The 14,971-nt window shown below is 38.8% G+C and overlaps 15 non-coding genes across 15 annotated transcripts; 7 read left to right on the plus strand and 8 right to left on the minus strand.

Moving 5' to 3' along the window:
- Positions 1-886: 886 nt before the first annotated feature.
- Positions 887-980, minus strand: TRNAY-GUA. Its single transcript has 2 exons — positions 944-980; positions 887-922 (listed from the first exon to the last, which is right to left on the minus strand). It is a non-coding gene; the product is annotated as a tRNA-Tyr (tRNA).
- Positions 981-2,960: 1,980 nt separating this feature from the next.
- On the plus strand, positions 2,961-3,031 carry TRNAD-GUC. The gene has a single exon. It is a non-coding gene; the product is annotated as a tRNA-Asp (tRNA).
- A 1,132-nt stretch (positions 3,032-4,163) lies between these two features.
- Positions 4,164-4,257, minus strand: TRNAY-GUA. The gene is made up of 2 exons: positions 4,221-4,257; positions 4,164-4,199 (listed from the first exon to the last, which is right to left on the minus strand). It is a non-coding gene; the product is annotated as a tRNA-Tyr (tRNA).
- A 346-nt stretch (positions 4,258-4,603) lies between these two features.
- TRNAD-GUC lies at positions 4,604-4,675 on the plus strand. The gene has a single exon. It is a non-coding gene; the product is annotated as a tRNA-Asp (tRNA).
- Positions 4,676-5,810: 1,135 nt separating this feature from the next.
- On the minus strand, positions 5,811-5,904 carry TRNAY-GUA. The gene is made up of 2 exons: positions 5,868-5,904; positions 5,811-5,846 (listed from the first exon to the last, which is right to left on the minus strand). It is a non-coding gene; the product is annotated as a tRNA-Tyr (tRNA).
- Positions 5,905-6,248: 344 nt separating this feature from the next.
- On the plus strand, positions 6,249-6,319 carry TRNAD-GUC. Its single transcript has one exon. It is a non-coding gene; the product is annotated as a tRNA-Asp (tRNA).
- A 1,137-nt stretch (positions 6,320-7,456) lies between these two features.
- Positions 7,457-7,549, minus strand: TRNAY-GUA. Its single transcript has 2 exons — positions 7,513-7,549; positions 7,457-7,491 (listed from the first exon to the last, which is right to left on the minus strand). It is a non-coding gene; the product is annotated as a tRNA-Tyr (tRNA).
- Positions 7,550-7,894: 345 nt separating this feature from the next.
- TRNAD-GUC lies at positions 7,895-7,966 on the plus strand. Its single transcript has one exon. It is a non-coding gene; the product is annotated as a tRNA-Asp (tRNA).
- Positions 7,967-9,102: 1,136 nt separating this feature from the next.
- TRNAY-GUA lies at positions 9,103-9,196 on the minus strand. Its single transcript has 2 exons — positions 9,160-9,196; positions 9,103-9,138 (listed from the first exon to the last, which is right to left on the minus strand). It is a non-coding gene; the product is annotated as a tRNA-Tyr (tRNA).
- Positions 9,197-9,541: 345 nt separating this feature from the next.
- Positions 9,542-9,613, plus strand: TRNAD-GUC. The gene has a single exon. It is a non-coding gene; the product is annotated as a tRNA-Asp (tRNA).
- A 1,136-nt stretch (positions 9,614-10,749) lies between these two features.
- Positions 10,750-10,843, minus strand: TRNAY-GUA. The gene is made up of 2 exons: positions 10,807-10,843; positions 10,750-10,785 (listed from the first exon to the last, which is right to left on the minus strand). It is a non-coding gene; the product is annotated as a tRNA-Tyr (tRNA).
- A 345-nt stretch (positions 10,844-11,188) lies between these two features.
- Positions 11,189-11,260, plus strand: TRNAD-GUC. Its single transcript has one exon. It is a non-coding gene; the product is annotated as a tRNA-Asp (tRNA).
- A 1,137-nt stretch (positions 11,261-12,397) lies between these two features.
- Positions 12,398-12,491, minus strand: TRNAY-GUA. Its single transcript has 2 exons — positions 12,455-12,491; positions 12,398-12,433 (listed from the first exon to the last, which is right to left on the minus strand). It is a non-coding gene; the product is annotated as a tRNA-Tyr (tRNA).
- A 342-nt stretch (positions 12,492-12,833) lies between these two features.
- On the plus strand, positions 12,834-12,905 carry TRNAD-GUC. The gene has a single exon. It is a non-coding gene; the product is annotated as a tRNA-Asp (tRNA).
- A 1,137-nt stretch (positions 12,906-14,042) lies between these two features.
- TRNAY-GUA lies at positions 14,043-14,136 on the minus strand. The gene is made up of 2 exons: positions 14,100-14,136; positions 14,043-14,078 (listed from the first exon to the last, which is right to left on the minus strand). It is a non-coding gene; the product is annotated as a tRNA-Tyr (tRNA).
- Between the last annotated feature and the right edge of the window lie 835 nt (positions 14,137-14,971).

Here is a 14,971-nt window from a genome sequence, read left to right on the forward strand (position 1 = left end):
CTTAATTGTTCAAAATCTTAAAGTAAAAGACTAAATTACACGAAATAAAGGTACAATGACTAAATTGAACAAAACGCTACACTACGGGGACCTAACAGGTACTTTGTCCGACTATGAAATGCTAGTTTCAGTTGCAATTACATGGCCACACGCACCATGGTGTCACATTGGATTGGTTTACTTAAATAGTAATATGTGACTGTCCTGTTGCCGCGCGAATCGTTGTAGTATAGTGGTGAGCAGTGCTGCAAAAATCGCGCCTAGGCGCTGGGGGGGGAGGCCGCCGCGAGGAATGGCCTAGACCGCCTAACCGGCCGGTTCGGGAATTTTTTTTTTTTTTTTGAAAATGTCGAAAAAGTTTTGGAAGGCATAACTTTTGACTCGGTTGTCTGATTTGGTCAAATTTTTTTTTCAAATCGCGTATTTTTTCGAGATCTATACACCGCAAACAGCCAAAGGCGGTTTGGTCCACTAATTTCTCAAAAAATGCCTCTTTAGTTCTTAATTTTAGTTTTTTATGTATTTAGATGGTTTAAACAATATTTTGAACAATTTTACCACACTTTCGTAAATAGTTTCTAAGAAACAACTATGGAAACCTTATGTTTTATTACTAAATTTAAAAAATTTTAATTTTTAATTTTATTAAAAATAAAAAAAAAACTAAATAATAAATAAAAAAATCGGGCCTAGGCGCCCTAGCCGCCTAGGGGGCGCCTAACGTTTTATGCAGCATTGTGGTGAGGGGGCGCCTAACGTTTTATGCAGCATTGGTGGTGAGTATTCCGCCTGTCACTCGGGAGACCTGGGTTCAATCCCCGCAACAGCGTTTTTTTTTTAGCTCTTCAAAGGAAAAATTAAAATGCTTAATATTGTAAAAAATCAATCCGACCTGCCGGATTCGAACCAGCGACCTAAGGATTTCCAACTTAGATTAATCAAACTACAGTCCTCCGCTCTACCAACTGAGCTAAGGTCGGAGCTATTAACTATATTTTTGTCCGTATTGCACTCTTTTATGCCACATCGCACAATCCGACATGGCAGTTCGAATGCCACGTAGAAAAAAACTTAACGGAAAAAAAATTCGGTGTTAATGTTGTCCTTAATTGTTCTAAATCTTAAAGTACCGGGACTAGATTACACAAAATAAACGTACAATAACTAAAATTGAACAAAACGCTACAGTACAGGGACTAAACAGGTACTTTGTCCGACTATGAAATGTTAGTTTCAATTGCAATTAGATCGCCACACGAACCATGGTGCCACATTTGATTGGACTTACTTAAATAGAAATTTGTGACAGTCCTGTTCTGCCGCGCGAGTCGTAGTATAGTGGTGAGTATCCCGCCTGTCACGCGGGAGACCCGGGTTCGATCCCCGGCAACGGCGTCTTTTTTTTTTTTTAGCTCTTCAAAGGAAAAATTAAAAAGCTTAATATATTAGAACATCAATCCAACCTGCCGGAATCAAACCAGCGACTTAAGGATTTCCAATTTAGATTAGTCCAACTACAGTCCACCACTCTACCAACTGAGCTAGGTCTGAGCTGTTAACATTATTTTTGTCCGATTTATACTCTTTTATGCCATATCGCACAATCTGACATGGCAGTTCGAATGCCGCGTTGACAAACTTAACGGAAAAAATTTTCGGTGTTAATATTGTCCTTAATTGTTCAAAATCTTAAAGTAAAGGACTAAATTACACGAAATAAAGGTACAATGACTAAATTGAACAAAACGCTACACTACGGGGACCTAACAGGTACTTTGTCCGACTATGAAATGCTAGTTTCAGTTGCAATTACATGGCCACACGCACCATGGTGTCACATTGGATTGGGTTTACTTAAATAGTAATATGTGACTGTCCTGTCTGCCGCGCGAATCGTTGTAGTATAGTGGTGAGCAGTGCTGCAAAAATCGCGCCTAGGCGCTGGGCGGGGGGAGGCCGCCGCGAGGAATGGCCTAGACCGCCTAACCGGCCGGTTCGGGAATTTTTTTTTTTTTTTTTTGAAAATGTCGAAAAAGTTTTGGAAGGCATAACTTTTGACTCGGTTGTCTGATTTGGTCAAATTTTTTTTCAAATCGCGTATTTTTTCGAGATCTATACACCGCAAACAGCCAAAGGCGGTTTGGTCCACTAATTTCTCAAAAAAATGCCTCTTTAGTTCTTAATTTTAGTTTTTTATGTATTTAGATGGTTTAAACAATATTTTGAACAATTTTACAACCACTTTCGTAAATAGTTTCTAAGAAACAACTATGGAAACCTTATGTTTTATTACTAAATTTAAAAAATTTAATTTTTAATTTTATTAAAAATAAAAAAAAAAAATAATAAATAAAAAAATCGGCGCCTAGGCGCCCCCTAGCCGCCTAGGGGGCGCCTAACGTTTTATGCAGCATTGGTGGTGAGTATTCCCGCCTGTCACTCGGGAGACCTGGGTTCAATCCCCGCAACAGCGTTTTTTTTTAGCTCTTCAAGGAAAAATTAAAAGCTTATATTGTAAAAAATCAATCGACCTGCCGGATTCAAACCAGCGACCTAAGGATTTCCAACTTAGATTAATCAAACTACAGTCCTCCGCTCTACCAACTGAGCTAAGGTCGGAGCTATTAACTATATTTTGTCCGTATTGCACTCTTTTATGCCACATCGCACAATCCGACATGGCAGTTCGAATGCCACGTAGAAAAACTTAACGGAAAAAATTATGGTGTTAATGTTGTCCTTAATTGTTCTAAATCTTAAAGTACCGGGACTAGATTACACAAAATAAACGTACAATAACTAAATTGAACAAAACGCTACAGTACAGGGACTAAACAGGTACTTTGTCCGACTATGAAATGTTAGTTTCAATTGCAATTAGATCGCCACACGAACCATGGTGCCACATTTGATTGGACTTACTTAAATAGAAATTTGTGACAGTCCTGTTCTGCGCGCGAGTCGTTGTAGTATAGTGGTGAGTATCCCCGCCTGTCACGCGGAGACCCGGGTTCGATCCCCGGCAACGGCGTCTTTTTTTTTTTTTTAGCTCTTCAAAGGAAAAATTAAAAAGCTTAATATATTAGAACATCAATCCAACCTGCCGGAATCAAACCAGCGACTTAAGGATTTCCAATTTAGATTAGTCCAACTACAGTCCACCACTCTACCAACTGAGCTAAGGTCTGAGCTGTTAACATTATTTTGTCCGATTTATACTCTTTTATGCCATATCGCACAATCTGACATGGCAGTTCGAATGCCGCGTTGACAAACTTAACGGAAAAAATTTTCGGTGTTAATATTGTCCTTAATTGTTCAAAATCTTAAAGTAAAAGGACTAAATTACACGAAATAAAGGTACAATGACTAAATTGAACAAAACGCTACACTACGGGGACCTAACAGGTACTTTGTCCGACTATGAAATGCTAGTTTCAGTTGCAATTACATGGCCACACGCACCATGGTGTCACATTGGATTGGGTTTACTTAAATAGTAATATGTGACTGTCCTGTCTGCCCGCGCGAATCGTTGTAGTATAGTGGTGAGCAGTGCTGCAAAAATCGCGCCTAGGCGCTGGGCGGGGGAGGCCGCCGCGAGGAATGGCCTAGACCGCCTAACCGGCCGGTTCGGGGAATTTTTTTTTTTTTTGAAAATGTCGAAAAAGTTTTGGAAGGCATAACTTTTGACTCGGTTGTCTGATTTGGTCAAATTTTTTTTTCAAATCGCGTATTTTTTCGAGATCTATACACCGCAAACAGCCAAAGGCGGTTTGGTCCACTAATTTCTCAAAAAATGCCTCTTTAGTTCTTAATTTTAGTTTTTTATGTATTTAGATGGTTTAAACAATATTTTGAACAATTTTACAACCACTTTCGTAAATAGTTTCTAAGAAACAACTATGGAAACCTTATTTTATTACTAAATTTAAAAAAATTTAATTTTTAATTTTATTAAAAATAAAAAAAAAACTATAATAATAAATAAAAAATCGGCGCCTAGGCGCCTAGCCGCCTAGGGGCGCCTAACGTTTTATGCAGCATTGGTGGTGAGTATTCCCGCCTGTCACTCGGGAGACCTGGGTTCAATCCCAGCAACAGCGTTTTTTTTTTAGCTCTTCAAAGGAAAAATTAAAATGCTTAATATTGTAAAAAATCAATCCGACCTGCCGGATTCGAACCAGCGACCTAAGGATTTCCAACTTAGATTAATCAAACTACAGTCCTCCGCTCTACCAACTGAGCTAAGGTCGGAGCTATTAACTATATTTTTGTCCGTATTGCACTCTTTTATGCCACATCGCACAATCCGACATGGCAGTTCGAATGCCACGTAGAAAAAAACTTAACGGAAAAAATTATGGTGTTAATGTTGTCCTTAATTGTTCTAAATCTTAAAGTACCGGGACTAGATTACACAAAATAAAACGTACAATAACTAAATTGAACAAAACGCTACAGTACAGGGACTAAACAGGTACTTTGTCCGACTATGAAATGTTAGTTTCAATTGCAATTAGATCGCCACACGAACCATGGTGCCACATTTGATTGGACTTACTTAAATAGAAATTTGTGACAGTCCTGTTCTGCCGCGCGAGTCGTTGTAGTATAGTGGTGAGTATCCCCGCCTGTCACGCGGGAGACCCGGGTTCGATCCCCGGCAACGGCGTCTTTTTTTTTTTTTAGCTCTTCAAAGGAAAAATTAAAAAGCTTAATATATTAGAACATCAATCCAACCTGCCGGAATCAAACCAGCGACTTAAGGATTTCCAATTTAGATTAGTCCAACTACAGTCCACCACTCTACCAACTGAGCTAAGGTCTGAGCTGTTAACATTATTTTTGTCCGATTTATACTCTTTTATGCCATATCGCACAATCTGACATGGCAGTTCGAATGCCGCGTTGACAAACTTAACGGAAAAAATTTTCGGTGTTAATATTGTCCTTAATTGTTCAAAATCTTAAAGTAAAAGGACTAAATTACACGAAATAAAGGTACAATGACTAAATTGAACAAAACGCTACACTACGGGGACCTAACAGGTACTTTGTCCGACTATGAAATGCTAGTTTCAGTTGCAATTACATGGCCACACGCACCATGGTGTCACATTGGATTGGGTTTACTTAAATAGTAATATGTGACTGTCCTGTACTGCCGCGCGAATCGTTGTAGTATAGTGGTGAGCAGTGCTGCAAAAATCGCGCCTAGGCGCTGGGCGGGGGAGGCCGCCGCGAGGAATGGCCTAGACCGCCTAACCGGCCGGTTCGGGAATTTTTTTTTTTTTTTTGAAAATGTCGAAAAAGTTTTGGAGGCATAACTTTTGACTCGGTTGTCTGATTTGGTCAAATTTTTTTTTCAAATCGCGTATTTTTTCGAGATCTATACACCGCAAACAGCCAAAGGCGGTTTGGTCCACTAATTTCTCAAAAAAATGCCTCTTTAGTTCTTAATTTTAGTTTTTTATGTATTTAGATGGTTTAAACAATATTTTGAACAATTTTACACCACTTTCGTAAATAGTTTCTAAGAAACAACTATGGAAACCTTATGTTTTATTACTAAATTTAAAAAATTTAATTTTTAATTTTATTAAAAATAAAAAAAACTATAATAATAAATAAAAAAATCGGCGCCTAGGCGCCCCCTAGCCGCCTAGGGGGCGCCTAACGTTTTATGCAGCATTGGTGGTGAGTATTCCCGCCTGTCACTCGGGAGACCTGGGTTCAATCCCAGCAACAGCGTTTTTTTTTTAGCTCTTCAAAGGAAAAATTAAAAGCTTAATATTGTAAAAAATCAATCCGACCTGCCGGATTCGAACCAGCGACCTAAGGATTTCCAACTTAGATTAATCAAACTACAGTCCTCCGCTCTACCAACTGAGCTAAGGTCGGAGCTATTAACTATATTTTTGTCCGTATTGCACTCTTTTATGCCACATCGCACAATCCGACATGGCAGTTCGAATGCCACGTAGAAAAAAACTTAACGGAAAAATTATGGTGTTAATGTTGTCCTTAATTGTTCTAAATCTTAAAGTACCGGGACTAGATTACACAAAATAAACGTACAATAACTAAATTGAACAAAACGCTACAGTACAGGGACTAAACAGGTACTTTGTCCGACTATGAAATGTTAGTTTCAATTGCAATTAGATCGCCACACGAACCATGGTGCCACATTTGATTGGACTTACTTAAATAGAAATTTGTGACAGTCCTGTTCTGCCGCGCGAGTCGTTGTAGTATAGTGGTGAGTATCCCCGCCTGTCACGCGGAGACCCGGGTTCGATCCCCGGCAACGGCGTCTTTTTTTTTTTTTAGCTCTTCAAAGGAAAAATTAAAAAGCTTAATATATTAGAACATCAATCCAACCTGCCGGAATCAAACCAGCGACTTAAGGATTTCCAATTTAGATTAGTCCAACTACAGTCCACCACTCTACCAACTGAGCTAAGGTCTGAGCTGTTAACATTATTTTTGTCCGATTTATACTCTTTTATGCCATATCGCACAATCTGACATGGCAGTTCGAATGCCGCGTTGACAAACTTAACGGAAAAAATTTTCGGTGTTAATATTGTCCTTAATTGTTCAAAATCTTAAAGTAAAAGGACTAAATTACACGAAATAAAGGTACAATGACTAAATTGAACAAAACGCTACACTACGGGGACCTAACAGGTACTTTGTCCGATTATGAAATGCTAGTTTCAGTTGCAATTACATGGCCACACGCACCATGGTGTCACATTGGATTGGGTTTACTTAAATAGTAATATGTGACAGTCCTGTACTGCCGCGCGAATCGTTGTAGTATAGTGGTGAGCAGTGCTGCAAAAATCGCGCCTAGGCGCTGGGCGGGGGGAGGCCGCCGCGAGGAATGGCCTAGACCGCCTAACCGGCCGGTTCGGGAATTTTTTTTTTTTTTTGAAAATGTCGAAAAAGTTTTGGAGGGCATAACTTTTGACTCGGTTGTCTGATTTGGTCAAATTTTTTTTTCAAATCGCGTATTTTTTCGAGATCTATACACCGCAAACAGCCAAAGGCGGTTTGGTCCACTAATTTCTCAAAAAAATGCCTCTTTAGTTCTTAATTTTAGTTTTTTATGTATTTAGATGGTTTAAACAATATTTTGAACAATTTTACACCACTTTCGTAAATAGTTTCTAAGAAACAACTATGGAAACCTTATGTTTTATTACTAAATTTAAAAAAATTTAATTTTTAATTTTATTAAAAATAAAAAAAACTATAATAATAAATAAAAAAATCGGCGCCTAGGCGCCCCTAGCCGCCTAGGGGCGCCTAACGTTTTATGCAGCATTGGTGGTGAGTATTCCCGCCTGTCACTCGGGAGACCTGGGTTCAATCCCCAGCAACAGCGTTTTTTTTTTAGCTCTTCAAAGGAAAAATTAAAATGCTTAATATTGTAAAAAATCAATCCGACCTGCCGGATTCAACCAGCGACCTAAGGATTTCCAACTTAGATTAATCAAACTACAGTCCTCCGCTCTACCAACTGAGCTAAGGTCGGAGCTATTAACTATATTTTTGTCCGTATTGCACTCTTTTATGCCACATCGCACAATCCGACATGGCAGTTCGAATGCCACGTAGAAAAAAACTTAACGGAAAAAATTATGGTGTTAATGTTGTCCTTAATTGTTCTAAATCTTAAAGTACCGGGACTAGATTACACAAAATAAACGTACAATAACTAAATTGAACAAAACGCTACAGTACAGGGACTAAACAGGTACTTTGTCCGACTATGAAATGTTAGTTTCAATTGCAATTAGATCGCCACACGAACCATGGTGCCACATTTGATTGGACTTACTTAAATAGAAATTTGTGACAGTCCTGTTTTGCCGCGCGAGTCGTTGTAGTATAGTGGTGAGTATCCCCGCCTGTCACGCGGGAGACCCGGGTTCGATCCCCGGCAACGGCGTCTTTTTTTTTTTTTAGCTCTTCAAAGGAAAAATTAAAAAGCTTAATATATTAGAACATCAATCCAACCTGCCGGAATCAAACCAGCGACTTAAGGATTTCCAATTTAGATTAGTCCAACTACAGTCCACCACTCTACCAACTGAGCTAAGGTCTGAGCTGTTAACATTATTTTTGTCCGATTTATACTCTTTTATGCCATATCGCACAATCTGACATGGCAGTTCGAATGCCGCGTTGACAAACTTAACGGAAAAAATTTTCGGTGTTAATATTGTCCTTAATTGTTCAAAATCTTAAAGTAAAAGGACTAAATTACACGAAATAAAGGTACAATGACTAAATTGAACAAAACGCTACACTACGGGGACCTAACAGGTACTTTGTCCGATTATGAAATGCTAGTTTCAGTTGCAATTACATGGCCACACGCACCATGGTGTCACATTGGATTGGGTTTACTTAAATAGTAATATGTGACAGTCCTGTACTGCCGCGCGAATCGTTGTAGTATAGTGGTGAGCAGTGCTGCAAAAATCGCGCCTAGGCGCTGGGGGGGGAGGCCGCCGCGAGGAATGGCCTAGACCGCCTAACCGGCCGGTTCGGGGAATTTTTTTTTTTTTTTGAAAATGTCGAAAAAGTTTTGGAGGGCATAACTTTTGACTCGGTTGTCTGATTTGGTCAAATTTTTTTTTCAAATCGCGTATTTTTTCGAGATCTATACACCGCAAACAGCCAAAGGCGGTTTGGTCCACTAATTTCTCAAAAAAATGCCTCTTTAGTTCTTAATTTTAGTTTTTTATGTATTTAGATGGTTTAAACAATATTTTGAACAATTTTACCACCACTTTCGTAAATAGTTTCTAAGAAACAACTATGGAAACCTTATGTTTTATTACTAAATTTAAAAAAATTTAATTTTTAATTTTATTAAAAATAAAAAAAAAACTATAATAATAAATAAAAAAATCGGCGCCTAGGCGCCCCTAGCCGCCTAGGGGCGCCTAACGTTTTATGCAGCATTGGTGGTGAGTATTCCCGCCTGTCACTCGGGAGACCTGGGTTCAATCCCGCAACAGCGTTTTTTTTTAGCTCTTCAAAGGAAAAATTAAAATGCTTAATATTGTAAAAAATCAATCCGACCTGCCGGATTCAAACCAGCGACCTAAGGATTTCCAACTTAGATTAATCAAACTACAGTCCTCCGCTCTACCAACTGAGCTAAGGTCGGAGCTATTAACTATATTTTTGTCCGTATTGCACTCTTTTATGCCACATCGCACAATCCGACATGGCAGTTCGAATGCCACGTAGAAAAAAACTTAACGGAAAAAATTATGGTGTTAATGTTGTCCTTAATTGTTCTAAATCTTAAAGTACCGGGACTAGATTACACAAAATAAACGTACAATAACTAAATTGAACAAAACGCTACAGTACAGGGACTAAACAGGTACTTTGTCCGACTATGAAATGTTAGTTTCAATTGCAATTAGATCGCCACACGAACCATGGTGCCACATTTGATTGGACTTACTTAAATAGAAATTTGTGACAGTCCTGTTTTGCCGCGCGAGTCGTTGTAGTATAGTGGTGAGTATCCCCGCCTGTCACGCGGGAGACCCGGGTTCGATCCCCGGCAACGGCGTCTTTTTTTTTTTTTTAGCTCTTCAAAGGAAAAATTAAAAAGCTTAATATATTAGAACATCAATCCAACCTGCCGGAATCAAACCAGCGACTTAAGGATTTCCAATTTAGATTAGTCCAACTACAGTCCACCACTCTACCAACTGAGCTAAGGTCTGAGCTGTTAACATTATTTTTGTCCGATTTATACTCTTTTATGCCATATCGCACAATCTGACATGGCAGTTCGAATGCCGCGTTGACAAACTTAACGGAAAAAATTTTCGGTGTTAATATTGTCCTTAATTGTTCAAAATCTTAAAGTAAAAGGACTAAATTACACGAAATAAAGGTACAATGACTAAATTGAACAAAACGCTACACTACGGGACCTAACAGGTACTTTGTCCGATTATGAAATGCTAGTTTCAGTTGCAATTACATGGCCACACGCACCATGGTGTCACATTGGATTGGGTTTACTTAAATAGTAATATGTGACAGTCCTGTACTGCCGCGCGAATCGTTGTAGTATAGTGGTGAGCAGTGCTGCAAAAATCGCGCCTAGGCGCTGGGCGGGGGAGGCCGCCGCGAGGAATGGCCTAGACCGCCTAACCGGCCGGTTCGGGGAATTTTTTTTTTTTTTTGAAAATGTCGAAAAAGTTTTGGAGGGCATAACTTTTGACTCGGTTGTCTGATTTGGTCAAATTTTTTTTTCAAATCGCGTATTTTTCGAGATCTATACACCGCAAACAGCCAAAGGCGGTTTGGTCCACTAATTTCTCAAAAAAATGCCTCTTTAGTTCTTAATTTTAGTTTTTTATGTATTTAGATGGTTTAAACAATATTTTGAACAATTTTACCACCACTTTCGTAAATAGTTTCTAAGAAACAACTATGGAAACCTTATGTTTTATTACTAAATTTAAAAAAATTTAATTTTTAATTTTATTAAAAATAAAAAAAACTATAATAATAAATAAAAAAATCGGCGCCTAGGCGCCCCTAGCCGCCTAGGGGGCGCCTAACGTTTTATGCAGCATTGGTGGTGAGTATTCCCGCCTGTCACTCGGGAGACCTGGGTTCAATCCCCGCAACAGCGTTTTTTTTTAGCTCTTCAAAGGAAAAATTAAAATGCTTAATATTGTAAAAAATCAATCCGACCTGCCGGATTCAAACCAGCGACCTAAGGATTTCCAACTTAGATTAATCAAACTACAGTCCTCCGCTCTACCAACTGAGCTAAGGTCGGAGCTATTAACTATATTTTTGTCCGTATTGCACTCTTTTATGCCACATCGCACAATCCGACATGGCAGTTCGAATGCCACGTAGAAAAAAACTTAACGGAAAAAATTATGGTGTTAATGTTGTCCTTAATTGTTCTAAATCTTAAAGTACCGGGACTAGATTACACAAAATAAACGTACAATAACTAAATTGAACAAAACGCTACAGTACAGGGACTAAACAGGTACTTTGTCCGACTATGAAATGTTAGTTTCAATTGCAATTAGATCGCCACACGAACCATGGTGCCACATTTGATTGGACTTACTTAAATAGAAATTTGTGACAGTCCTGTTCTGCCGCGCGAGTCGTTGTAGTATAGTGGTGAGTATCCCCGCCTGTCACGCGGGAGACCCGGGTTCGATCCCCGGCAACGGCGTCTTTTTTTTTTTTAGCTCTTCAAAGGAAAAATTAAAAAGCTTAATATATTAGAACATCAATCCAACCTGCCGGAATCAAACCAGCGACTTAAGGATTTCCAATTTAGATTAGTCCAACTACAGTCCACCACTCTACCAACTGAGCTAAGGTCTGAGCTGTTAACATTATTTTTGTCCGATTTATACTCTTTTATGCCATATCGCACAATCTGACATGGCAGTTCGAATGCCGCGTTGACAAACTTAACGGAAAAAATTTTCGGTGTTAATATTGTCCTTAATTGTTCAAAATCTTAAAGTAAAAGGACTAAATTACACGAAATAAAGGTACAATGACTAAATTGAACAAAACGCTACACTACGGGGACCTAACAGGTACTTTGTCCGATTATGAAATGCTAGTTTCAGTTGCAATTACATGGCCACACGCACCATGGTGTCACATTGGATTGGGTTTACTTAAATAGTAATATGTGACAGTCCTGTACTGCCGCGCGAATCGTTGTAGTATAGTGGTGAGCAGTGCTGCAAAAATCGCGCCTAGGCGCTGGGCGGGGGAGGCCGCCGCGAGGAATGGCCTAGACCGCCTAACCGGCCGGTTCGGGGAATTTTTTTTTTTTTTTTTGAAAATGTCGAAAAAGTTTTGGAGGCATAACTTTTGACTCGGTTGTCTGATTTGGTCAAATTTTTTTTTCAAATCGCGTATTTTTCGAGATCTATACACCGCAAACAGCCAAAGGCGGTTTGGTCCACTAATTTCTCAAAAAAATGCCTCTTTAGTTCTTAATTTTAGTTTTTTATGTATTTAGATGGTTTAAACAATATTTTGAACAATTTTACCACCACTTTCGTAAATAGTTTCTAAGAAACAACTATGGAAACCTTATGTTTTATTACTAAATTTAAAAAATTTAATTTTTAATTTTATTAAAAATAAAAAAAAAACTATAATAATAAATAAAAAAATCGGCGCCTAGGCGCCCCTAGCCGCCTAGGGGGCGCCTAACGTTTTATGCAGCATTGGTGGTGAGTATTCCCGCCTGTCACTCGGGAGACCTGGGTTCAATCCCGCAACAGCGTTTTTTTTTTAGCTCTTCAAAGGAAAAATTAAAATGCTTAATATTGTAAAAAATCAATCCGACCTGCCGGATTCGAACCAGCGACCTAAGGATTTCCAACTTAGATTAATCAAACTACAGTCCTCCGCTCTACCAACTGAGCTAAGGTCGGAGCTATTAATATTTTTTGTCCGTATTGCACTCTTTTATGCCACATCGCACAATCCGACATGGCAGTTCGAATGCCACGTAGAAAAAAACTTAACGGAAAAAATTATGGTGTTAATGTTGTCCTTAATTGTTCTAAATCTTAAAGTACCGGACTAGATTACACAAAATAAACGTACAATAACTAAATTGAACAAAACGCTACAGTACAGGGACTAAACAGGTACTTTGTCCGACTATGAAATGTTAGTTTCAATTGCAATTAGATCGCCACACGAACCATGGTGCCACATTTGATTGGACTTACTTAAATAGAAATTTGTGACAGTCCTGTTTTGCCGCGCGAGTCGTTGTAGTATAGTGGTGAGTATCCCCGCCTGTCACGCGGGAGACCCGGGTTCGATCCCCGGCAACGGCGTCTTTTTTTTTTTTTAGCTCTTCAAAGGAAAAATTAAAAAGCTTAATATATTAGAACATCAATCCAACCTGCCGGAATCAAACCAGCGACTTAAGGATTTCCAATTTAGATTAGTCCAACTACAGTCCACCACTCTACCAACTGAGCTAAGGTCTGAGCTGTTAACATTATTTTTGTCCGATTTATACTCTTTTATGCCATATCGCACAATCTGACATGGCAGTTCGAATGCCGCGTTGACAAACTTAACGGAAAAAATTTTCGGTGTTAATATTGTCCTTAATTGTTCAAAATCTTAAAGTAAAAGGACTAAATTACACGAAATAAAGGTACAATGACTAAATTGAACAAAACGCTACACTACGGGGACCTAACAGGTACTTTGTCCGACTATGAAATGCTAGTTTCAGTTGCAATTACATGGCCACACGCACCATGGTGTCACATTGGATTGGGTTTACTTAAATAGTAATATGTGACTGTCCTGTACTGCCGCGCGAATCGTTGTAGTATAGTGGTGAGCAGTGCTGCAAAAATCGCGCCTAGGCGCTGGCGGGGGAGGCCGCCGCGAGGAATGGCCTAGACCGCCTAACCGGCCGGTTCGGGAATTTTTTTTTTTTTTTTGAAAATGTCGAAAAAGTTTTGGAAGGCATAACTTTTGACTCGGTTGTCTGATTTGGTCAAATTTTTTTTTCAAATCGCGTATTTTTTCGAGATCTATACACCGCAAACAGCCAAAGGCGGTTTGGTCCACTAATTTCTCAAAAAAATGCCTCTTTAGTTCTTAATTTTAGTTTTTTATGTATTTAGATGGTTTAAACAATATTTTGAACAATTTTACCACCACTTTCGTAAATAGTTTCTAAGAAACAACTATGGAAACCTTATGTTTTATTACTAAATTTAAAAAAATTTAATTTTTAATTTTATTAAAAATAAAAAAAAACTATAATAATAAATAAAAAAATCGGCGCCTAGGCGCCCCCTAGCCGCCTAGGGGGCGCCTAACGTTTTATGCAGCATTGGTGGTGAGTATTCCCGCCTGTCACGGGAGACCTGGGTTCAATCCCAGCAACAGCGTTTTTTTTTTAGCTCTTCAAAGGAAAAATTAAAATGCTTAATATTGTAAAAAATCAATCCGACCTGCCGGATTCGAACCAGCGACCTAAGGATTTCCAACTTAGATTAATCAAACTACAGTCCTCCGCTCTACCAACTGAGCTAAGGTCGGAGCTATTAACTATATTTTTGTCCGTATTGCACTCTTTTATGCCACATCGCACAATCCGACATGGCAGTTCGAATGCCACGTAGAAAAAACTTAACGGAAAAAATTATGGTGTTAATGTTGTCCTTAATTGTTCTAAATCTTAAAGTACCGGGACTAGATTACACAAAATAACGTACAATAACTAAATTGAACAAAACGCTACAGTACAGGGACTAAACAGGTACTTTGTCCGACTATGAAATGTTAGTTTCAATTGCAATTAGATCGCACACGAACCATGGTGCCACATTTGATTGGACTTACTTAAATAGAAATTTGTGACAGTCCTGTTTTGCCGCGCGAGTCGTTGTAGTATAGTGGTGAGTATCCCGCGCCTGTCACGCGGGAGACCCGGGTTCGATCCCGGCAACGGCGTCTTTTTTTTTTTTTAGCTCTTCAAAGGAAAAATTAAAAAGCTTAATATTAGAACATCAATCCAACCTGCCGGAATCAAACCAGCGACTTAAGGATTTCCAATTTAGATTAGTCCAACTACAGTCCACCACTCTACCAACTGAGCTAAGGTCTGAGCTGTTAACATTATTTTTGTCCGATTTATACTCTTTTATGCCATATCGCACAATCTGACATGGCAGTTCGAATGCCGCGTTGACAAACTTAACGGAAAAAATTTTCGGTGTTAATATTGTCCTTAATTGTTCAAAATCTTAAAGTAAAAGGACTAAATTACACGAAATAAAGGTACAATGACTAAATTGAACAAAACGCTACACTACGGGGACCTAACAGGTACTTTGTCCGATTATGAAATGCTAGTTTCAGTTACAATTACATG

The sequence above is a fragment of the Ipomoea nil genome, unplaced genomic scaffold (assembly GCF_001879475.1).
Source record: "Ipomoea nil cultivar Tokyo-kokei standard unplaced genomic scaffold, Asagao_1.1 scaffold1748, whole genome shotgun sequence".
NCBI classification, from domain to species: Eukaryota; Viridiplantae; Streptophyta; class Magnoliopsida; order Solanales; family Convolvulaceae; genus Ipomoea; species Ipomoea nil.